The 26050-nt window shown below is 38.0% G+C and overlaps 1 protein-coding gene across 1 annotated transcript in view; it reads left to right on the top strand.

Moving 5' to 3' along the window:
- Positions 1-26050, top strand: part of Ccny (cyclin Y) — a 229068-nt gene that overhangs the window by 120263 nt on the left and 82755 nt on the right. The gene's annotated exons all lie outside the window — the stretch shown is intronic.

The raw sequence follows: 26050 nt of genomic DNA, 5'->3' as shown, positions 1-26050 counted from the left end.
CTGCCTATCTTTGGCACTGGTTCATTGGAGCTAGGAGAGGCAGACTGACAGACTGGGTTGTTCCTTCTGCTCTCACTCATTGTGAGGCACGTAAGGCCCATAGCCACTCCAGATATTATCCCAGGACTGTTCATTTCCATGAACAGATGAAGATTGGTGGTTAGGTGTAAGCAGTCTATTCACTTCTTGAGAACTTCAGAATTGCCTATTAACTAAGTTCTAGATTTAAAACTCACTCTCTTAATTTTTTTCTACAATTCTTACATAAATTTGATTATATAGATTTTGAAAAGCTGATACAGGTTACCACCTAAGTTGAAGAAAAACAATGGAATATGTGCCACCCCTGAAAATAAAATTAATTAAATCTTAATTTCCAAGATTTCAGGTGGTTTAAGGTATTACTTGGTAGCAGTATTATCTTAGCAGATTGAAATATTTACAAATAATAATTAAAATGCATCATTTTTGCTTTGTAATGGCAGAAATAATAAGCACCTCTAACACTTTGGGGAGCTTTTGGGCTTCATGTGATTTCTGTTTTTCAGTTGGCTCAATCTGTTTAGCAAAGATTGGATATTTTCCAATCAGTAATTTGATTGGAAAATGTGGCTGTGACCTCTGACAGTTTGATAATGGGGAAGGAAGCAAAAGATTATGCTTTAAACCATAATGTGTAGGTTTCTCTGATATTTTCTGTGATAGAGGTGCTCGTGGGCTGCGTTGAGCTGCTTATGATGAACCTACTTCTTCCCTTTTCCCTCCTGGAAAGGTCACTTATTCCTGGTGTGGGTACTTCTTGGTGCCAGGTCATTCTCTAGCCACTTTAGTGGGGATTTAACCCAGGGGCACTGTACCACTGACCTACATCCCCAGTTTTTTTATTTTTAATTTTAAGTCAGGGTCTCATCTCACTAAGATGCTTAGGACATTGCTAAGTTGCTGAGGCTGGCCTCAAACTTGTGATCCTCCTGCCTCTGCCTCCCAAGTTAGTGGAATTACAGACTGTGACACTGAGCAGAACTCAGTGAAACACATTCTAATTGCAGTTCGTTATTAAACAAGTTAATGTACATAAGGTTCTTAGAACAGTGCCAGACTTGTAACCACTTTGTGTTAGGTATTATTATGATAATACTATGTAAAGTGACTTTCTTTATTGTCTTTTTTGTATGTAAGACTGCATTTGAGGAGAATCCTGATAGGTGTGAGGTAATAAGCTTGTAGATATCTGGGGGAAGATCCAGGCAGAGCTTGCATGTGCCTGGTGGGTTTGAGAAGCTACCAGGCATCCCAGCTGGGGGAACCAGGGTTGAGGGGCACCTGTAGTAGATTAGGTTGTGAAGGCAGCAAGGCAGATGGTGCCCAGCCTTGTAGTCATTGTGAGGACTTCACACTCTGGAATAGGCACCATTACGAAGTTTGAATAGACATGATCCACGTTCAGTTTTGAGAGAATTTCTCTGACTGCTATGGAGAGAATGGACAACAGAAGAGTCAAGAACAGAAGCACGAGACCAGGGCTCCATCCAGGGTGGTGAGGAGTGATTAGATGGTTGGGTAATGTGCTAAAGGGGGAACTGATGGGGTATGGTCATGTATTGGATTTGTGGCTGTGGGAAGAAGCTAGGAATGAAGGAGAGATAACAGGCCATGAAGTGTGGTGTTGCCATTTGATGAACTGATATAGGCTGGAAGGAGCAGGTATTGAATCTGTTGGTTTTGATTTATGTTTTAGGTAGTCAGTGGCGAGGTTGAAGGGTCAGCATGGGAGTTCAGGGGATAGGTCAGTGCTGGATCTGACAGTGTGGAACTTAACATATTGAGGCTATTTATAGTCTTTTGCTGAGGTCACTAAGGAAGCAACTGTAGATGGAGAGGGAAGAGTTTGGGGACACGGAAGCAGCCAGGGAGCATGGAAAGGATCTGGTAGGAGGCACTGAGACAGATGTAGAGACAGAGAGACAGGGAGAGAGACATACCAAAGGTTCAGCCAAGACCTACTAGCCAGATGAGGGAAATATTTCAAGGAGGGGGCAACCGTCTTGTAGTAAGACAGGGCTGAAATTTGGCTATTAGCAATAATCTTGATGAAAGCCAGTTTACTGTTGCGGTCAGGGGGAAAAGCCTGATTGGACAGGGCTGGAGAAAAACTGGGGAAGAGGAATGGAGCATTAAGGAACCTTGTTGAAAGGGGAAGCAGAGAAATAGGAAGCTGGAGAAGGGAGGCTGGTTTGCGGCCTATGGTTTTTTTAATGTGGTTGTTTTGTTCTTTTTGTTTTGGGGATTGGGCCTGGGGTATCTCCAGTCTTTTTAGTTTTTTTTTCCAAGTAGGAGACACTGGAGATTGAATCCAGAGGTGCTTAACCACTGAGCCACATTCCCAGCCCTTTTTATATTTTATTCAGAGACAGGGTCTCACTAAGTTGCTTAGATCTTCTCTAAGTTGCTGAGACTAGCTTTAAACTTGTAGTCTTCCTGCCTCAGCCTCTTAAACCACTGGTATCATAGGCATGCACCATTATGCCCAAGTGTTTTTCCTTTTTTTTTTTTTTTTTTAATTAGAGCTTTATAATTATACATAGTAGTTGGGTTTATCTTTTTTTTTTTTTAATATTGGACACAATTCCTTTATTTTATTTATTTATTTTTTTATGTGGTGCTGAGGATCGAACTCAGTGCCTCACATGTGCTAGGCAGCCAGCTCTTCCACTGAACCAGCCCCAAGTTGGGTTCATCTTGATAAACTTGTACGTATATGGAATTTGGCTTCAGATTATGACCACTCCCCATTCTCCTTCCTTTCCTCTACTAGACTTCCTTTCACTCATCTATTTTTTTATATTTGATTGGTTCCTTTTACTTATACATAGAGGTGAAATTCTCTGGTATATTTATGTATGCATATAGCATGATTTTTTAAAAAATATTTTATTAGTTGTTGATGAATCCTTATTTATTAATTTGTATGTGGTGCTGAGAATCGAACCTAGTGCCTCACACATGCTAAGCAAGTGCTCTACCACTGAGCCATAATTCCAGCCCCACATAACATGATTTTTAAAGAATTCATTCTACGTTGCCTCTCTTTTCTGTCCACTCTGCCTCTTGATCTCCTTCTATATTACTGATCTTCCCTTTATCTTTATGATATTCTGTCCTTCCTTCCCCCTTTCCTATATTGTACTCTAGCTTCCACCTATAAACATTTGACCATTGACTTTATGAGTTTGTCTCATTTCACTTAGCATAATATTCTCCATGTCTATCCATTTACCAGCAAATGCCATAATTTTATTCTTTATGGCCAAGTAGAACTCCATTATATACAAATATACCACAATTTCTTAATCCATTCATCTGTTGATGGGTACCCGGGTTGATTCCATAATTTAGCTATTGTGAATTGTGCTGCTATAAATATTTTGGTGGCTATATCACTATAGTATGCTGGTTTTAGATTTTTTTGGGAAAATACCAACAAGTGGGGATAGCTGGGTCATATGGTGGTTCTATCTCTTGTTTTCTAACGACTCTCTACACTGCTTTCCAGAGTGAATATATGGGTCTGCAGTCCCACCAACAATTAATAAGTTTAGATTTTCCCCCCATAACTATTGTTTGTATTCTTGATCATTGCCATTCTGACTAGAGTAAGATGAAATCTTAGTTTTGATTTGCATTTCCCTGGTTGCTACAGATGTTGAACATTTTTTTTATATATTTGTTGGCCATTTAGGGGTGTGTGTATGTGTGTGTGTGTATGTTTGAGAAATTTTTGTTTAGTTCTGTTGCCCATTTATTGATTGGGTTATTTGTTCTATCAGTGTTAAGTTTTTTTGAGTTCTTTGTGTATTTTGGATATTAATCCCTTATTGGAGGAGTAGCAGGCCAAGATTTTCTCCTATTCTGAAGGCTATCTCTTCACATTCTTAATTGTTCTCTTTGCTGTGCAAAAGCTTTTTGAGTTTGATAGCATCCCACTTGATTCTTGGTTTTATTTCTTGTGCTTTGGGGATCTTGCTAAGGAAAATTGGTGCCAGCACCTGTATGATAGAATGTTGACCCTATGTTTACGTCTGGCAGTTGCAGGATTTCTGGTTTCAGGGTTTCCAAATTCTTTGATCCATTTTGATTTAGAATTTTGTGCAGGATGAGAAGGATCTAGTTTAATTTTCCTATATATAGCTGTTCAGTTTTCCTGTCTTTTCTCCATTTTTTTTCACCTTTGTCAAGTATCAAATGGCTATAGGTATGTGGATTTGTCTTTGTGTCTTCTGTTCTTTTCATCTTCAGGTCTATTTTGATGCCAATACCATGCTATTTTTGTAACTATAACTCTGTAGTATAATTTCAGATTAGGTATTGTGATGCCTCCTCACTTTTTTTGCTTAATATGGTTTGACTATTTTTGGGTATCTTATTCTTTCAAATGAAGAATTGTTTTTTCTAATTCTGTGAAGAATGTCATTGTTATTTTGATGGGGATTATGTTGCATCTGTGTATTTCTTCTGGTAGTTTGGTCATTTTGACAATATTAATTCTGCCTATTCATGAATATGGGAGGGATGTCTTTTCACCTTCTAAGGTCTTCTTCAGTTTCTTCAGTGTTCTGTAATTTTCATTGTAGTGTTCTTTACCTCCTTGGTTAAATTAACTCCCAAGTGTTTTATTTTATTTTTTTGAGGTTATTGGGAATAGGATGGTTTTACTGATTTCTTCCTCAGCTGATTCACTTTTAGAGTATAGAAAGCTATTGATTTTGGGGTGTTGATCTTGTATTTTGATACTTTGTTCAATTCATTTTTAAGCTCCAAAAATCTTCTGGTGGAAGTTTTTGGGTCTTCTAGATATAGGATCATGTCATCAGCAAACAGAGATGTTTTGACTTCTTCTTTTCCTATTTGTATTCTTTGGGTTTCTTCTTGCCTGATCACTCTGGCTAATATTTTGAGGACTGTATATTGAATAGGAGGGGTGAGAGTGGACAACCTTGTCTTGTTCCTGATTTTAGAGAAATAATTTTCAGTTTTTTTCTGTTCAGTATGATGTCCCCAGCCTTTTTTATTTTTCATTTTGAAACAGGGTCTCTCTAGGTTGTCCAGGCCATCTTTGAACTTTTGATACTCCTGCCTCAGCCCATCAAGTTGCTGGGATTATAGGCATGTGCCATCACACTTGACTATAGTTTTGTTTTGAAATGGGAGCAATTACTGTGTTTGCTTGTGCTAATGGGAAGGAAAACGTATGATGCAGGGGAGAGAGAGAGATGAGATGGCCAAGGGTTCATTGCAGATTGGACAGGTGGCCTTGGGATAAAGCCCAGAACTCTTCTTGGAAACCCTGGAGTGAATGCCACAGTTCTCCTGACTTGATTGACAGCAAGTTTAGAGTGAGAGAGTGTATTAGAGGATTGAGGAGAGAGGGCTTTGTGAACCATGCAGATGTAGAAGAGCTATTTGATATTATCAAGGACCCAACTGAGGGGGAATTTAAAGTGGCACCAGTCAGCATCTCTTCCATCTGTGTCAAACTGCTGGGGGCAGATGTAGGAGAGACGGTGAGTTAGATTAAACTGCTTTGGAGTTTGCAGGAAAGTTCTTTAGAAACAGAGGAGCATGATGGCAAGTCAGTATACCAGGAACCTTTTATAATGTTGAGTCATCAACTCTGTGTTGGATAAAGAGGGAAGTGAAGACACAGTGAGGGTGAGGGACAGTAAAGAGATAGTAAGATCAAGGTGTACAGGTCGAATATCTTTAGCTGAAATGCTTGGAATGAGAAATATATCTGATTTGGGATTTCGTTTAAGAAATATTTACTTCTTAGGCTTTGCTGGTTGAGCATTCATAATCCCTAAAATCCAATATCCAAAATGCTCCAAAATCTAAAACGCTTTGAACACCAATACTCAAAAAGTTTCAGGTTTTGAAGCATTTTGGATTTTCAAATTAGGGATATTCAACCTGGATACGGTCTTGATGGGTTGAAGAATTGCTGGGTTTGAAATACTGGAGACAGTGAGCTCAGAAGAGTTGGTAGTTGGAGAGAGACTGTTCGGCTCTCAGGGAGAGTCACTATTGGTGACTGCAAGGTTTGGGATGTGTGACTTGGGGGATGGGAAATGGGTAGAGTGAGGACAGGGTCACAAGAAGAGGCCAAGGAAGCAGCAGGAACACTTATCTAGATCTTTAAATAACTAAGAATTGTCAAGTAGAATAGGTGGTGTGAGGGGCAGGAGGGAGGAGTTGTGATATGAATGTGGCAGTGAGGTTCAGGAGGAAACACTAGAGATTGCTGGGAAGTGTCAACCTTGGATGAAGGAAAGGGATTTTGGGAATAGAGGATGAAGCACATGAGTTGCAGAAGGCTCTGGGGAATGATTTTTGGTGTTGGAAGATGACTTTAGAATTTATGTGGAGTCTTATTGGTGCTGAAAGTTGGCATGATAGTGGACAGCTTGGGAGTTGCAGGCTTCTTGAATGAGGTAAATAGGACAAAGGGATCAGAACTGAAAGATCTTAGTGTTAAGACTTTTGGTACTGAGAAGGATATCTTGGCAGGATTATATATTTGTAGAGCTCCCTCTTTATTTCAGAATATTAAAGGTAGAATACTTGGGGGAAGGGGCAGTAGTACTGGGAATTTTCCCCCTTCCTACATTTTGTATCCATATTTACTTTTTAAGAAATACCTCTTTAAATCAGTGAGAGATATTTTTTTGACTATTAATGTATTGGAGAAAGATACTGTGATACAGCAGTGGGCTGGGAGCCAGGTATCTATGTTCTGGTCACCTCTGCCTGTGACTTTGGAAAGATGGCATCCTCTGAGACTGTTTTTGAAAAAGTTGTGTTGGGGAGAGGGGTGTTTAGTTGTATAATCCTAAGCCCTATTCTGTTAGTTTATTAAAACTAACTTTGCTGTCTGATCGCCAGTTTCTTTAGTTTTTAAAATTTTACCAGTTTATTTCACATTTAATTCAAATAAATTCTAAACTTCATGCAAATCAGAATTTTTTTTCAAGAATATTATGCAGAATAAACACATTTTCTGGCATAAAAGGGACTATTGCTAAGAATTTACAGAACATCCAGAATTAGTATGTTGTTTATATAAATTGCAGAAACGTCATTTGCTTTTTCCCCTTCTTTTTTACAAAAATGAATTAGAAGTCATGAGGAGAGAAGAAAAATGATTTGCACTATCTTGGATTGTTTAGCTGCCTGGATATAGGTGTTTGCTTGGTGGACTTGGACCTTGCTGTATTATTATTAGCTTTTTGTGCATGTATTTCTTGTTTGTTTGTTTGTTTTTGGTTTTTGTTTGGCTGTGCTGGGTATTAAATCCAAGTCCTTGTGCTTTCCAGGTGAGCACTCTCCCACTAAGCTACACTCCCAGCCCCTTATGCATTTATTTGGAAAGTTGTAAATGTTACCAAGTGCCTCAGATCAGAATGAATGGAAAATTACCCATTCAGTGAAAATCAGTGACTAACAAGATGTTTTTGATATCAGGGTACAGCCAGACTGTACCAAACAAATGAAACCAGAGTACTTTTCCAAGCAAGTTTTGATTGATTTTGTTCCTCTTTTGTTGATTATCTCATGAGGTTCAATTCTTTATAGCACTCAACAGAGGTGGTTAGATTTGGGAAATAAAATGTCATTGAACACTGACTCATCTAGGATTTTCGTGAGTTTAGTTCCTCATGGACTTTGAGCCAGTCTGAGGCTGATCACGCTCTTAGCTCTTGTCTTTCACCCCACAAAACAGTGCAGTTTTCTGTAGGTAGTTACTATCTAACCCCAAAGAATGGCCTGGGTAGGGAGAAGTAGGTAGTGCATGCTTTGTCCTGTCCCTCACCCCAGGCCGTGGGCATTAATTACCCTCTGAAACACCTGCGTACTTTCCACAGTGGTTAGATTGGCAGTGTCCTCTGCTGATCTTGGTCATTTACAATTTCATTTCAGTTTTGTATCCTGGGGAACGATTTGATAATCTTTTCTTTATTTTCTTTTTTTGTTGTTCAGTGATTTATTTTTAGTAGCAAATGTTTAATATTTATTAAATATCAAAATATTTTAGCTAATATTTAATATTTAAATTACTAGTTCAATGATATTCTTCTTGTTCCTATGTGAATTAATTTACTTAGAGAGCAAGTGAAGGGGTAGTGTAGCATTTGTCCTGTTTAGTACCAGATATGAGATGGTAAATAGTGAGGTCACATATTGCAGATGCAGCTGTTGACTGTGTTGTTGAAAATATCATCCTGTAACAGTCTGTGCTGCATTCCATATTTGAGTCTCAGGGTAATTGGAATGATTACTGTAATATTTAGTTTCCTCTATGACTGAGAATATTTGTTGGTCTGTACATATACTTTAAGTCATTAAATGCTGCAGAAATGGGAAATGAAATACAGACATTTCCCTTTTACTCAGATATCAAGCCAGCTTTTTCCTTCGTATTAGGTTAGTAATAATACTGGGTTTGGTCCCCCATCCCATATCCCTATACTGGGGATTGAATCCAGAGGTACTCCACCACTGAGCTAGGTCCCCAACCTTTTTAATTTTTTTATTATGACAGGAACTCACTGCATTGCTGAGGCTGGCCTGGAATTTATAAACCTCTTGCCTCAGCTGGGATTACAGACCTGTGCTATCTACTGCCTCAGCTGGGATTGTAAGCATGTGCCATGCATTCAGCTGGATTTGGTCTTTTTTTTTTTTTAAGATCTTTTTTAAGTTGTTGAAGGACCTTTATTTTATTTATATATATGTGTTACTGAGACTCAAACACAGTGCCTCACACATGCTAGGCAAAGACTCTACCACTGGGCTATAATCCCAGTCCCAGGTTTGGTCTTTTTTAAACCAAGTATAACCCATCTTATCTTAGAGTGAAATAGTATTCCTATTCAGAGGTAAATAAATTTAACTTTTTTTTTCAGGATGGGGTACTGGGGAATTGAACTCAGGGACACTCAAGCACTGAGTCACATCCCTAGCCTATTTTGTATTTTATTTAGAGACAGGGTCTTACTGAGTTGCCTAGCACCTCACCATTGCTGAGGATGGCTTTGAATTCATGATCTTCCTGCCTCAGTCTCCTGAGCCACTGGGGTTATAGGTGTGCACCAATGTACCTGGCAGATTTATCTTTTATTTGTTTAATTTTTATTGTTTATTTCCCTGTTTCATGGTATGAGATTCCTATAAGCCCCTTTTCCTTTCCAAGTGACTGCTGAAGTTTCTATCATTTTAGAACAAATTTCTTATCCATTGAGGTTTGAAATTTAATGTTAACATTTAAAAACTCTATTGAATTGGTACACTTCAAAAGAAAAGGTTGTTACAGCATTCTTTCCATTTTGAATCCTTATCTACAATACATACACAGCAGTACCCCCCAGGGGATACCCAAATTGCAAATGGTACCAGACTCAATCCATACCATCATGCATAACTATGATGAAATTTAACTTTTAAGTGAGGTACTATAAGAAATTAACAACAATAAAATAAAAGTTATAGTAGTATAATGTAATGAAAGTTATGTGAATATGATCTCTGTCTTCTTTCTTAAAATTTCTTTTTGTACACTTACTGTGATTATAGGTAAATGAAAGTGTGTAATGTGAAACTTCAGATGAAGAGGGGTTTACTCTCTGTTAGCGGAAAAACTGGAAAATACAGAAAAGTAAAGAAAAAGGAAAAAAAACTCCTGTGGTTTTATATGAAGAGAACTATTGTGAACATTTTTTTGGTAATTTTAAAAATTCTTTTTAGATATACATGACAGTGGAATGTATTTTGACATATTATACATAAAATATAACTTCCTATTCTTGTGGTTATATATGATGTGGAATTATACTGTTCATGTATTCATTTATGAACATAGGAAATTTATGACTATTAATTCTACTGTCTTTCTTATTCCACTGTGAACATATATGTATAATTTCTTCTAGTACTTTCAGAAGCTGGATTGTTTAATATAAAACCATGACTACCAAAACAATAAAACCCAAACTTGGAATATCATTGTGGTGACCCTGCATATAAAATTTTGTCTTTTCACTTAGCATGGTAAACAGAAATGTTTCCCCCAACATGTAACTATATCTAAAAATTATTTTTTTAACAATTACATAATTTCCGTATAATAAAACCATCACCTACCTATTTAGTTCTTTATCACTAGACAGGCATTTTTATCATTTTCTTTTTCCTATTATAAATAACACACTAACAAAAATATTTGTACCTAAAATCTTGTCTGCACTGCACATCAGATCATCTCTGTAGGATAGTCCCAGGAGTAGAATTCAGATGCAGTCTGAAATTACTGTATGACAAAGTACTTGATACTAATATTGGAATTATCAAAGTTACTTATTGACCATCTAAACTGTGCAGCATTTGGCAGGCTTATTTTTATTCTTTTAAATTATTTTCTTCTCTCAAGTGATTTGATAAAGAATTTTAATCAGTAAGTCAAAGAAAATCTTGCATATTTATGACTTTTTGTATATTTGGGCAATATCTTTAGTAGCCATATTGGTGTTTCACTCTTCTAATTGTGGCCTTCCAATTTTTTGATTGAGAACTAGAGTAAGCAAATACATTTTACTTGAATTCAAATCTGTTTTTCATTTTGGTAGCATGTATAAAATCATATTTATGCATTCCATATTGTTCATTATGTCCCAAACTTTTCTATTTTGTCTTATTTCATTTTTTAAAAGAATGAGGCACAGTCTTCTAAATTGATTTTATATCTTCTGAGGGGGTTCAGTTTGCAATTTGAAAAACAATGTATTATTCTGTGTAACAGATAGTAAATTTGATGAAACCTGTTTTATCTCCTCCCTCACTACCTTTACTTTTTCTGTGGGTGGTAGGAATCTTTCAGTCTTTCATCCAAGCGGTACCTGAGACCTGTGGACATTAACTACCTTGTCCAAGGGCATGCAGCTATTGGTGGTCAAGCTCAGATATGGCAGCTTCCTAGGTCCAGTGTCTTAGCACCGTGTTTCATAGTCCAGCAGTTTGAAGCTTTTACACTTGGCGGCATAGAAGACATGTCAGCTTATGGAGTCCCAGATTGCTCAGAGGCATCCAAAAGAGAACCACATGGTCTGCAGGAAAGATTTGTCCACACTGGTTAAGTTTGAATTTACTAAAGGATAAATGGTCTTCGCCTTAAATGGACTGTGAAACTCACGTAGGTATTGTGGTACAATAAGTGGAGGTAAATCAGGGAAAAACATGGCTTTTGCTCCTTAAAGTGATGCCTGATCCTGAATTATAGGCAAGAGTTAGAAGTGGAAAACAAGAGGTTGGTCAGTGGAGGGGCATCTTCTACAACTGCTTGGAACATCATTTAATGTAAATCTTGGTTGGACCTTCCTGACCTGAGTGACTTCCCCTTGCTCTTTGCCTTCATCTGCTGGTAGGGCTCTGTGGGGGAGAAGATGTTGTGTGCCCAATGCAGGGGGCAGCAGAGACCTCAGTAACTGTCAGTTCATGAAGCATCCCTAGTAAGCCTAAAGGTGGGGTGTGTTCTCTGGTGATAATCCTGGCAATAGATAGCCTTCCTTCTGGCCTTTTTTGTTATTATTGAATTGTCCTCCTTATCTAAATGGTTCTGTTAGGATACAAGAACACTGAGCATGTGTCTGGGGAAAACTGGCGGTCACAGTGAATCCTTGCTTCACTTTAACTTCTCAGAAGGAGAATGTGAGTGATACTAGTATATGGAAAGACATATTTTGCTTAGGAAATTTTCAAGAGAGCCTCATATAACTGAAAATGTTTCCTGGAATAGAATGTAATTAACTGTTCTGGACATTTCAAATTAAGGAAGAAAATACTTCTTTCCTTCATCAAGTAAAACTACATCACTGAAATCGAAGCCCATTATTAATAACATTTTCTGTTCTTAAAGGGCAAGTATATATTTCCTATTTTCAATATAGTCACATCCATTGACTGGAATTTAAAAATAGAAAGTGGGGTACAGTGTTGATCTTGGATTTCCTGGAATGCTGAGAAAGCTCCTGCCTTAAAAATTAAAAAACTTGGCAGATTGCAGTAGGAAAAACAACAACAGTGTATTTTCCTCTCCTGTTCTCTAGCACAGGAATTTGCCAGAGGGCTGTTACTACTTCCTCTCAAGAAAAAAAAAAAAAAAAAAAAAAGGAAAATGCTCATACAGTAAGGCTCAGCTAGTGAGCTTGCCCAGGTTGCCTCTGAATCTCAGTTCCTCCTAGTGACCTTTGACCTGGGGCAAGTGACCCCCCTGCATCGCTATCTCTTCAAGTGTACATTCCAGGACCCTGGGCATGATCTCACTTGCAGAAGGTTCAGTAATGGTCAGTTTCCTGCTCTTCCCCTCCTCCTTTAAGAGACCAGCCAGGACCATAGTGTTGTGCCTGTGGTGCTTGGCATGTTTTATTTGTTTACTAGATTAACAAACCAGGAAATCTCAGTGATCCTCTGAAGGTGTCAGTAAAATCTATCTTGGCAAAATTTGGATTTATTTTTCTTTTATAGTTATGGTGATTTAAAATGGCAAACTTTTAAGTACTTGGCTACAACATCACAGCCCAGTGTTTTCCCCTCCCAGTGTTTCCCCCCTTATCTCAATGACTTAGATTTTGCAGGCGAGTAAGAGTCGTATGCACTGACACGTGTGCAGGTACACTTACACTTGTGTTCATGGTTGTAAAGTTGCATTCACCCTTTACCAGAGAGTTCTGAAAAGAGAATACATGTCATCTTGTCTACTCCGAGGGCCTCTGTCTTGTAGTGCAGTCTGGATCAGGCCCTGATGTGGCCACATTATACTTCTTGGGCACTCAGATGGAACAAAAAAGAATTAGAAGCTGGGCGAATTGCCAAATTATTGATTCAGCTTCACTAACAAAATGGATTGTTTAAACACTGTTGGTTTTGTGATTGTTTTAATTCCTATTTTATTAAACTAGGGAGCTTATCTTTGATGGCAGGATTCTGAAGCACATGTATATGGATCTTCTGGTGTAGCTTTTCTGAAAGCAAATCTTGTCCATCTGGCTGCCTATTATCCATCCCTCTGAAGCCTGACAGACTTGATTAAATTCAGAATAGCACTGCCTTGCTTAGCTGCATCTTGAGTTTTATTATTAGTTATGCCTCACATTTTCTTCTGTCTGAGGTGACAGAGGCCATGATATTCCTTTTCTCTCTACTTTCCCCAGAATCAGAATGTTTGGAAGGCAGGTTTATAGTATAGATTGAGGTAGGAAGAAAACTCTGTATTTAACTTTTTCTTAAAATTCATTACATATGAGATCTAAAAGTGAGTAAAATACTGATCTGTGATTACCTCACTTGCAAATGTAACAAATTTGTCAGAATTAAGAAGTAATCTACAATGGCATATGCCAATTGAAAAGTAATGTTCAGATTCTCTGGTCTGTAAATGACTATAAAAAGTGGGTGGAGTGTTTTGCTTTCTTCACCCTGTTAATATGTCATCTTATTCAAATAGTGAACCAATTCTTTGTTCTTTTCTGGGAGGAAATAAACTTAATATTCACAATTTGGTTTGGCTCTCCCACCCTGATTTCTTTTCTTACTGGTCAGTTCTACTCTGTTTGTCCTATATTACATGGGTTTTTTTTTTTTTTCCCACTTTTTTTGATGTGATAGTTGTTGATAGTCTTATTCGGTTTCTTTATTTGCCTTGTTCTTTTCATTCTTTTTAAGATAACTTCTGATTATATAACCATGATTTCAGTTTTAAGGTGTTTCTCCATCTGCTTTGGCTGTTGCCCTTTGTTATGGTTTGTACATGAAGTGTCCCACCACAAGCTGATGTGTGAGACAATGCAAGAATGTTCAGAGATGAGTTGATTAGATTATGAAAGCTGTAACCTGATTGGTGGATAAGTCCACTTGAATGGATTAACAGACTGCAAGTAGAAGGGCATGCTTTAAAGTGTATTTTGTCCCTGGTTTGGAACTCTCTGCTTCCTGGCTGTCATGAATTGAGCAGCTTTCCTCCACCATACCCTCATCTTAGGCCCAAAGCTATAGATCAGGCCATCTATGAACTTAGACCTCTGAAACGGCAAGATGAAATAAACTTTTCCTCCTCTAAGTTGTTCTTGTCAGATTTTTTTTTTTATCACAGTGCTGTAAAACTGACTAAAACATGCCTCATTAAAATCTCTAATGATGGCTGTTTCACTTTAATCCACTATGTCATCAGTGTTCCCTTCCTCATTTTTTGGCCTTAAGGCTCTCATGTTCTCCCCTTCCTCTGTCTTTCTCTACCTCCCTTCCTGAAATAGTGGGAATTGAATCTAGAGCCTCACATATGCTAGGCAAGCACTCTACCACTGAGCTATATCCCAGCCAGTTTTTTTAAAAAAAATTTATTTGGGGCTAGGGATATAGCTCAGTTGGTAGAGTGCTTGCCTTGCAAGCACAAGGCCCTGGGTTCAATCCCCAGCACCGCAAAAAAAAAAAAAAAAAAATTTATTTGTTCATTTTAGTTATATATGACAATAGAATCTGTTTTGATTTTGAGCCAGAGTCTTGCTAAGTTGCCCAGGCTGTCTGCAAACTTGAGGTCCTTCTGCCTCAGATCCTCTAAGGTCAGGCATGCACCACTTTGCTGGGCTTTTTCTTGGTCATTTTATCCATAGGTCTCCACTAGGTATACTGCCACTGTCCTTGCTAGATGGGCAGATCTCGACCTAAGGAGGCCTTGCTTTCAGTTTTTTCTGACCAGTGATGTGCCTTGCTAGAATTCAGTTTTATAACTGGTTATGAACCAGATCTGTATTTCATCTCCATAGTGAATCTTCACATTTATTTTACTATAGTTCAAATTCAGACTTTTGTTTTTAAATTCTCTTACAAGTTTATCATAAATGCAGAAGTATGAGTTAGATTCTTTCTGAAACTCTTTCCTAATGTTATTTTAACTACTTATTTCTTTCTTTTCTTTTTTTGGTACCAGTGTTTGAACCTAGGGGTGCTTAACCACTAAGCCTTAAAAAGGGTTGGGGAACCCTTTTTATTTTTTATTTTGAGATGGGGTCTCACCAAGTTGCTTAGGGCCTTGCTAAGTTGCTGAGGCTGGCTTTGAGCTTGTGATCCACCTGCCTCAGCCTCCCCAGCCACTGGAATTCTAGGCATGTGCCACCCCTATCTTTTTTTTTTTTTTTTAAAGATGTTGATAGATCTTTATTTTATTCATTTATTTATATGTGGTGCTGAGAATCGAACCCAGTACCTCACACATGCTAGGCAAGCACTTTGCCACTGAGCCACAACCCCAGCCGCCTATCTTTTTTTTTGAGAGGTTTTTTTTCCCCTCTCTTATTTGGGTTGGGGATGATAGAGAGTAGGACACATTATGTACATATTCATTATTTAAAAGAAAATTGGATGCCGTACCTTCCTCTTCTCCTACAAGGGTAAAAGTAGTGTTTTATGTATACTTGTGCTATATAAGTGGGCTTCTTTGGGGATAGCAATGTCTGGAATGATCCAGGCAGCACCCCCCAGAGTTGTTGATTTGAAGGCTGTACCATGCTACTTTCATGACATTTCTAGCTGTCTTTAAAGAGTGAAAGGAATTCAACTCTCTCCTGTTGCTGGTTTGTTAGAATTCTCTTCTGTGTTTATTTGGTCTAGCCCATATAGAACTTGTCAAAGATTGTGTCATTGATGTTATTTACGAAAGAGGATAGACAATTAGATACATTACTCTTTTTTTTATTCAACAAATACTTATTGAGAATGGGAGGGCCCCCTAATATTTACATTGTGGATCAACTGCCTAAGGTTTTCTGTTAGGCATTGTTCTAGGCTCTGAGGATTCAGCAATGAATAAGACAGAGATTACATCGTAGCAGGAGACAGGGGAAAAGGGCTGAAGACCAGCAAAATGAGTATGGTAGCCTTAGCTGTCTACCAGGAAGAATATGTGGAGAGTGTGACCAAAGGCTATCCTAAAGTGTTTGCCCTGAAATATTAAACCACTGCTCCCAGGCTTGATTGTATTAAAGAAAAAATTATTCAGTGACACTTGTCAAGTTTTAGCATAGTAAGTCAGACTTTATTCAGGACCATCTCAATTGGTGGAGGGATCACCACAATGGGATTTTGCAGTGGGAGAAAGAGATTGAGTTCAACTCTGAATACAGCATGGGCAAGTGGGAATTTATAGCCAGGGAGGAAGTTGAGGGTCAGTGAGTGAAAAATTACCAAGAGAAATCATTAGGGGTAAGGGGGATTCTGGCTAAACCTAACAGGATTCTTGCTGAAAACAGACATCACTCTGGTTGGTGGAGGATGAGAAACAGATCAATATGAAAGGTGATTATGTACCAGGGGAATGGGTCTTCTTAATAAATCAACTTAGTAGGGTTCTTTGTAAAGTTGGATTTTACAAGGAAGTATACAAGAGGGGCTTAAGAGAAGGTTCAGAAGCCTGACCAAAATTTGGTCAAGCAAAGTCTGTCAGTTGCTGTCTCATGATAATGTACCATGCATCTTTCTTAGGGGTCATTCCTCAGCATCATGGAGATCTTTTTGGCAGTAGTCTGGACCACTTCATGAAAATTTGATCCTAAGGTCTCTTTTCCTCTCCCTTTTCTGCGGTTTATTTTTTGTGGCAAGTATGGGCTTTTGAAGTTCTGCTTAACAGTGTTGTGTTTTAATGTGAAAATGTCTGATTTATTATTGAGACATCCCAGTGTTAGTAACTACATCTGTCCCTGATGTTAGTCAGTCAGCCTGAATAAGTAAATGCATTAGAAAATCTTTCTGTGGATTGAAATTTCTTTTTGTTTTTATCCTTGGCACATCCCCAATCCTTGCTCCTCACCTTAGACCCAGTATAAATTACTTCATAGTGTCCCCCAGCCTCAAGGCATTTTCTTTAAGGGTTAGCTTCCAAGGAACTGCATTTAGTAACTTACTCCAGAAAATCAAGTCTTTATATCTCAACCATAAACCTCTCTGAAAGTGGACTGAATAGAAATTTTAATGATTGAATATATTACCATAATGTAATAAAATGGCACACAAACTCTCTTTCTACCAAATAACAGATGACACTTTTCATCCAGAAAAACAATGTTTTTTTAAAACTGTCATGTTAAGTGGAACTTGTTTGGATGCCTCTATTTGGAGTGGCATTAGATTTGGCTTGCCAGATGAGGAATCCTGGTCTCATGTCTAGATAGTTTGTTCACTGCTTTGTTCCCATATTTTCACTCCTTGAGATTCCTTCCATTCAGCATCTCCCCATTTCCACCATCACCCCTTCGTTTTGTCATTGTGATCTGATCCTCTATAAAGGAATTTTTGTGAGAATCCTGAAGAACAAAAGACTGTGATATTACTGGATTTTGGGGCCACTGAGTCCAGGTACCAAGATGAACCTTGTTCTAAACATAATAGCAATCCAGCTAACTTTCAGAAATGCTCTCATTGCAGCTTCACAGAGGTTTGCGGTTTGAGGACTCTTTTCAGAATAGAGAGGGTAGTGGTGGCTTGAAAGGCCATCCTCCCTGGCCCTCACTTCCTGGCAAACTGTGCAATCCAAGACTGCAGTGTAGTTTGTATGCCCTTGTAAGGAGGGGCTTCTTTTATTATGTGCCCCCCATTGCCCAGCTGCTTTGCCAGGAAAAAGCTAGAGAGGAGTTGCATTTTTTGCATTTCCAAAATCATATTGGGTATCTGCTACATTATGCCTTAATTAGAGATGTTTGGGGGAATTAAGTAAAAAAAAAAAAGTCAATTTGCAAAGACACTCTTGGAATCCTTAACCACTGGTAAGCCAGAGATTTCTGAATGTTGAATGTTGTGATTTTACTTCTTAGCACTAACTTTTGCCAGATGGAGATTCCTGATCTCCAGTGGCTTCTAAGTGACTTCTTTCACCAGAGGCATTCAAACTAGTATTTTTGTATTCAGACATGCTAGATGCATTCTGCATGCCACATGTAGAACCACAGTTCTTTCTGACTATAATTTATTACCTTTTCAGGCCCTATGTTTATTATCTTAAAAAACAGGGTTGATAATGTCTATATCAAAGGGTGTCTGTGAGATTAAATATATCATTTGGCACATGGTAGATGTTTAGTAAACATTAGTTTCTTTCCTTTGCTCTTGGGTAACCATAGAGTTAACTTTTTAAAAGCACCTATTATATTTCAATAAAAAGATGTAGAATATGCTAACGCAGGTGGTCCAAAACAGACTGCAGAATATATGTCTATGTGTATGAACTATTGAATCTTACACAAGGAGGAATCAATGACTTTTGGCAATAAGATTCTAAATAAATATATTAAGGGAGAGTAATAAATACTGTAATGGAACACTGGCAGCATCAAGTTTGGAAGGCAATAAGAATCAGTGATGCTAGAACAGTAACATTTGGTAACAAATGACATCATCTACCAACACCTCAGAAAGTATATCTCAAGTAGAACTATAAGAAAGTTTTATTAGTGTACTTTTTTAAAAACATGATTATTAAAGGATGTATTGACAACACATCCTCAACCTGGAGAGAAAAGGTAAAAAATAAATAAGTACCTTTAGTATTTAAAATATAAACAAATGATGAATGCTTCAGAGTTTAAAGTTGACATTTTCTTGTGATTGGACAGCAGCAGCTGTGAACCTTTTTTGGGAAGAAAATTCATGACATTGACCTCTACTCCCTGATTAACAGAGAAGTGAGGTTATGGAAGGTCATGACTTACAGTGGGCGCAGAAGGTGTAGGTAACTTCTGCCCTGGCTGGGTATGTCTGCAGTATTGGAGCCAGTAACAGGCCTTCTTGTTTAGAAAAGGTTCTAGGAAAGGGGAAAGATGGACTGTTGAGGATATTTAGCATAGCTGTAAGTATATGGTATTTAATTGGAGTAACAGGCCACAGGCAAGTTAAACACAGTCAGCAGTATATCTACTCCTAAACCGAAACTGGGTCTTTAGTGCCTCCTCTTCTATGCCTTATCTCAGTGCATAGTCCCATTGTCAACCACTGGTTGCCATCCTTCTCTGCTTCTTAGTCCTGTGTTCCACATCTCATCACCCACCAAGGGCACCCTGTCCCTTCTGCAGCATCTTCAAATTCATGTACTTCCTTCATCCTCCTTCCCACCTGCTGACATCTGCTGTCCAGTCTTGTCATCCTTTGGTTTATTTTCCCCCCTACTGTGCAGCCATAACATGTCCCCCCAAGTATGTGTTTGGTCATATTACTCAGTGAGTCCCTGGTACCCTTGAGATAAAATCTACACTCCTTCGTGAAGTCTTTTATATTACTTCTCCTCTTATAGTGTGTCTTAAAGGCCTTGTATTAATCAGGGTTCTCTAGAGGAACAGAATCAACAGGAAATATGATTATAAAATGGGAATTTATTAGATTGGCTTACATGACCAGAAACTGGATAGTCCACAATGACCGTGTGTAGCTGGAGAGCTGGAATAACCAGCATCTGCGCAGTCCAAGACGCAGAAGCCCAGAACAAAAAGGATCAATCATGCTACCCTAGTCTGAGACCAAGCCTTCCAAAAGCTACTTGGAGAATCACTGGCAGTCTGCTTTGGAAGAGTGAAGAAGCCAGAGTCCAAAGCAGCAATCAAGAACCCATTCAAGAAGCGTTCAGCTTGCATCTGCATCTGCTTTCTTGTTCTTCCAGCTTTTATTCCATCCTATTGGGTGGTGCTGCCCATGCTTAGGGAGGGTCTCCACTTCAGTTCACTGTCCCACATTCCAGACATTCCTAGACACACCCTCATTTACACACACAGAAGCCTTTTAATCTCAGCATCTCTTAATCCAAGTTGACAGCTCAAATTAACCATTACAGGCCTGCATACTTTTTAAAAAAAATGTTAAAATAAGCCTTTTTGTGTTTGATGTTTTGGTTCCTCTCCTCTCCTCCCCTCCCCTGTGGGAGGAACAAATCTCATTTTTTTCCTTGGTTCTCCATAGCATGATCCCTCACAAAATACTTGTCACTGCCAGGTGCCTTGCTGCCTCACACCTCACCACAGACTTCAAACTCTGGAGGCCTGCAGGGTCTTTCACCATTATGTTTCTTGTACATTGTGCCTACAGGAGGTTAATTCTAAATGTTTGTTGACTGTTGAATTAAGTAATGATAGGGGACTAAACATTCTTTTTATTAACTTTGATTGTCATTTCAGACTCTTTTAGTTGTCTAGAATAGGATATTTCATCAATATTGCTGCATAGTTAAAAGACTAGTTATTTGTCTGGTATTAAAATTTCAGTGATCCAAGTGGTATTTTTCCTGTTTCAATGATAGTGCTAATTCATGCCTCTCAGGAGAGAATGGTTGCTAGGAGATTCTTTGTCTTTGAGTTCATCTACATTTGAGATAATGGTTGATCCTTGCCAATTTTCCTTTTCTTCATCTTTTTTTTTTTTTCTTTTCTTTTTTCCACTGTTTTTACCTGATCATTCTTTTTATGTTATTTCTGTTATTTGGCTTATTTGTTAATTATTATTATTGAACATTTGGACTTTAAACATGAGGCTGTCATGTATATTTTTCTGATGTGTAATTTTTTCCCCCTTTTTCTAAATTTAAATTAATCACTTCACTTTCATGTTTTTCTTTCAATTGATGACTTTTTAAACATAAACACTAGCAGTCAGACTTGAATTGTTGAATATCATCAGTGGCTTGTCCCTCTTTGTCTACAGGAAAAATACAACTTCTTGTCAAGCACTCAAGGCTTTGCACAATCTGGCCCAAGTCTACCTTTCCCTTTTTCCTTTCCGGTGGCTTTGCTTCTATTCATCATTAAATGTTTACTGACTGTCCCTTAATAAGCTTTTCTTTGTCCATCGTGTTCCTGGGCCTGTCCTCATTATGGCCAAAATGCACCTCCTCTGAGCATATTCCTCCAAATAAAAATCTAACTCTTCCTTAGGCCTCTTGAAATCTCATCCACTCCATACAGTCGTCTTTCCTCCGCCTGTAAAGCCTGGAACATGTCTTGTCAGTGCTGTACTTGTGATCCTTGTGGTATTCTGCCTTGCTTAACCATTTGTGTGTGTGTGTGTGTGTGTGTGTGTGTGTGTGTGTGTGTGTGTATGTGAGAGAGAGAGAGAGAGAGAGATTGAGATCGAGTTTGCTGGTGGATAGTTGCTTCTTGAGAACAGGACTGTATGAAATACCCCTGTCAATTCACATGTCTGGTGGCATATGTCCCTTAGTGGCATATACAAGACATTCGAACTCACTCACTCACTCACTCTTTTCTGCACTCAGTACCCATTTTGAAGAACTGAGGCATATGCTATTGGGGATATCAGAAATTCGGTAGAACACAGGTACCTACTAGGCTGGTGCAAGAAGGAGAGGCAGGAAAGTAAGCTTGGGTGAGTTGAAGAAGGGTTCAGGTGCAAGAGTTGACCTGGGATTTGAGTGGGAACTGGAGTGAACCAGATGGCCCCAGCCTCGAGAGTGTGGTTTTCTAAACCCCTGCAAGTTAAAGGGAATGGCAGTGCTCTTTTAGTTGATCACTGTTGCTAAAATAAAGGAATGAAATTGATTTCTGTGTAAATTTGATTTACATTTAGCACCAATAGATTTTTTAAGTTCCTGATATTTTCTGTATAGAAGATGATAAGTGAATAACAATTGTTTATTTCCAATCCAATAAATTCTGTTTTTTATTGTCCTATTGCATTAACTAGGACCTCTTAAACAATGTTGTAGTAAGAATAAGCAAGGGATTGAACATTATACAATGTTGAATTGAAGTTAACTGGATCCCAATTTCATTCCTGACTTAAGGAGGGTGCACTTGATACTTCATTATTAAATATGAGGATTGCTATAGGTTTGGGCAGGTAGCCTTTATCAGATTAAAGAAGTTTGTTGAGAGTCTTTAATTCTGAATGATTATGGAATGTAGGGCCACTGTTAGTTGAGTTTTTTCATTCTGTACAATGTAATTGTTTCTCTCTGTGTTTCATTCTAAGTAATTTCCTGAAATCTGTGTTTTAGGGGGACTAGTTCAGTGTTCAGGTGTGTCTCATTTGCAATTTAGCTCACCCGAGTTTTAGACTTCAGTGACTTTTTTAATTTCCAGAATATGTGTGTGTGTTGTGTGTGTGTGTGTTTGTCTGTCTGTCTTAGTCATTTGGGCATCTACAACATAGTACCATAGATTCTAAACAACAGAAATTTATTTTTTGAAATTCTTGGAGCCTAGGATCTTGGAGGCTAAGATCAAGGTGCTAGCAGATTTGATATTTGTTGAGGGTCTACTTCCTTGTTCATAGATAGCCATATTCTTTTTCTAAAAAATTTCTTTTCTTTTATTTTTTACCTTTTCCTTTCTTTCCTTCTCTCCTCCCACCCCCCTTCCTTCCTTCCTTTGAATCCAGGGGTGCTTTATCATGAAATCATATCTCCAGTCCTTTTACTTTTAATTTTGAGATAGGGCTTCACTAAGTTACCCAGGTTGACCTTGAACTTGCAATCTTTGTGCTTCTGGCTTATTTTGCTATTAGCCTCACGTGCCAAAGGGTCAGGGGAGTGCTCTGGGGTCCTCTTTTATGAGAGTACCAATCTCATTCTTTACTAATCAACTCCCAGAGATCCCTCCTCCCTCATATTGGGGGTTAGGATTAAACTTAAATTTGGGGGAAGAGCACAAATTTAGTGTTTAGCAATATGTGTTTGTATGTGTATATATACATATCTGCATATGTATATATTAGCACAAAAATGGACATAGCTCTTTTTTAAAAACTCCCTTTTCTTTTTTTAGGGTATCTTATGTTTTTAATTCTTTTGTGTTTAATCATTGTGCACATATTTTTGTGTGTGGTATTTATTCACTTATTCTATTACTTCAACTTCTTGAGGGCCTAATCTTGGTGTTGGTTGAGTCTTTTGATTCTTGCTGGTTACAGATTTTCTCCTCCTTTGTCTTCCCATTTTGGATGGTGAAACTGTCTTTAAAGGTCTAATCTAGTGGAGTTGGAGGTAGGCTTCTCCAGAGTGGTTTATAGTTACTTCTATCAGGCACCTGGCAAATGACCAGATTGGAGTAAATTGTTTGTTCAGGGGTTTCCTGACTATATATGTAGAGTAGAGTTGGTGTTTTGGCAAACACAAAATAGGAATACAAGAGACCAATGGTTATCATTTACTGGGGCATGGGAACGTCTCCAGATCCCAGGCCCAGCCTCCTCCTCCTCCTCTGAGATCATAGTCCCCCCACCCAGTTTAGTTTTTTTCTCTGAGACTATAGCCCTGTTGAAAGTTTCAGCTGTATATTAAAATATTGGTTCTAACCTGTGACATGTATCCTGCCCTGCATGAACATTAAAATAAGGCGATTTTCAAACCAGGCATTTTCATGTGTGAAAGCATTAGAGTTAGTAATTATGCCAGGATAACAGTGTAAACCAGGATTTGTATCATCTTTGTTGTAAATCTAAGACCCAGCTTGCACAACTGGATAACTTGTCTCTTTGATTAAGGCCTCAAGTTCTTTATGTTGCTTCCCTGCCTTACTCTCCTAGGTATTGAAAAGGATGTCTTATATTTTTATCTAACGTTTCTAAATGCTTTTGTAGCATGAGAGCTTTTAGGCTATTTCATCTGCTGTCTTGGCAGAACAATTTGTCTTAACTTTCAGCATTAGGATCATTATCTCCTTTGGTTCCTCTTAAGAAAGAATATTACATACCTTAAGATAGACTATTAGAAAGAGTGTAGAGAACGGGCGAGGAAGGGAGGTAAAGAAGAAATAGTTATGGGGAGAGAAAAAGAAGAAGTGAAGGAAGACGGGAGAACGGGTTGGAAAGAGAGATATGATAAGGAATAGATAAAAGAGAGTCATGTGTGTCTTCAAGATGCACAGAAGTACAGAAATGAACCCACCTGCAGAGAGACTGACCTGGACACTACACGTATAAATATGTAGTCAAAGAGACACCTGCTTACAAAGACACACATGCAGATCATATGAGGGGACATGGGCAGCAGAGAGCAAAAGTAGAAAATAACCAAACTTTAATGTGTTTCAATAATCAAAAAACAAAATAAAACAAACAAACAAACAAACAAACAAACAAAAAACCCAAAAAAGAAACCCCCTTGAGATCAGAGGGAATAGAAGAGGTGGCTTCACAATTAGACAGAATTGCAGTAACAGCAGCGTGCTGCCACAGCATCAGTGGTTATAAATAGGGACGCTGATGCAGGCTGCTTGGGTTGGGTCTTGCCAACGAACTGATTGGGTTCTTGATTTAGTCTCGTTGACACTGGTGAATGGAGGTAATTACTGATTTTCAGTCAGTGGAACAATAGTGACTTTTATTTTTTTTTTAAGGCACCAATGTGTTTTCAAATTAACAGGCTTTGTTTATAGATTTTATCATTGCCTTACAGATTAGATTTGGAAATGTGATCACTTAAAATTGAAATTAAAAGTTGGAGATTTTGACTGTGTCAAATATTTGTCAAAAGACAGGAAATAGACCTAGTGTTACCTCATTTGAGGTTATTGTTGGGATTTTCAGCTGGTCACAGTTGACATCCAATTCAAAATTGATTTTTTGCCATGAAATTCCAGAAACTATCATGGAACCACAAATAGAATCCTTTGGACTCATTTTCTAGACCTAAATGGATAGGTCATCTTTTTTTGATGACTTATGGAAATAGTGATTAGCTTGGGACCTAGCAGTACAGAAGTTTTTACTTTTGTTTTTTTTGCATGCGTGAAGATTATCTGAGTCTCCTCTTTTGTCCAGTGCTCTTTAGACCCTGCTGCACTTTTCTGTTTTCATTTTACTAATGATCTTAACCATCAGTGATAGGTAATGATTGCCACTTTTCCTAGTCATTTATTACCTAGATTTTTTGTAAGACTGTAAGTAAACCTGGTTCTGGTTTAAAATCTGAGATGAGCAACCGTGAATCACTATTATTGTGACATCTATGTAAAGGACAGAAAAAAATTAGGTTGTCTGGTATAGGAGAATACTGCTAAATTACTGTTTTAATAAGCATGTTGTTCATTTTCAAATTTTGAATACAGGGATAGTGTCATACTTTGAACTCAGCAGAAATATGGACTGCAAACAATGACCACAAATACTCAGTTATCTTAAAGCCTGGCAGTAGACCCTTAGAACACTCATCCTGTTAATATTTTAATTTGATTGTATCTTAAAATAGGTATCATAATAATTAAGAAGCAGTGGTTCAGAGCTCTGCTTCTTAAGATTAAGATTTCAACTCATGAGATTCCATGACATTCCTCAAAATTGCTTCTCTCTAAAGCAGTGCTGCTTCAGAGCCTGGTTTGTGGATCATCTATGAAGAGGTGGGAAAATCTCCATCAGGAGTAGGAAAAACTAAACTTTTAAATATTAAGTTCAAGCTATTATTTGTTAGAGAACAAAAATTGTATAATGAAGATTGAAATGGATTTTAAGTTTAACGTGTGTTTTATTCCTCTAGTACTGAACTAGGTACTGTGGCATAATGTTCTTTAAAATTTTATTCTCGTGATTTTATTAATAATGCATAAATGGTTAATGGACAGGCATCACCAACTTTACTGACCTAAATTAACTATCCTGTGGAAAAAGTATTTTCTGTATTATTCAACTTAACAATGATTGTAAGCTTGGGTCATCTTGGACCCAAGTTTACACAATAAATAAATCTAACTTTTACCATCAGCCATTATATCTTTAAAAAACAAGCAAACAAACAATATCACATTTCTTCAACTTTCAAAACACTTGCCCAAGTTGCTTCCTGGGAGTAGAAGCACCGGGCTGACAAAGCAGTGAGATAAAAATTTCTGTGAAACTGTCCATCAATGCTTTTCTGATGGGCAGGACTTATGCTGAAGTATCAAAATACATTTTGAAGAATAATGGAAAAAAATACCCTTGTTTATTTCTTCAATTTCTTACCCCTTAAATGTCCACATTATTGAAT

This window comes from Sciurus carolinensis, chromosome 12 (assembly GCF_902686445.1).
Source record: "Sciurus carolinensis chromosome 12, mSciCar1.2, whole genome shotgun sequence".
Classification (NCBI taxonomy): domain Eukaryota; kingdom Metazoa; phylum Chordata; class Mammalia; order Rodentia; family Sciuridae; genus Sciurus; species Sciurus carolinensis.
Note: the sequence above shows the minus strand (reverse complement) of the source record. Positions and strands in the feature narration are given on the sequence as shown.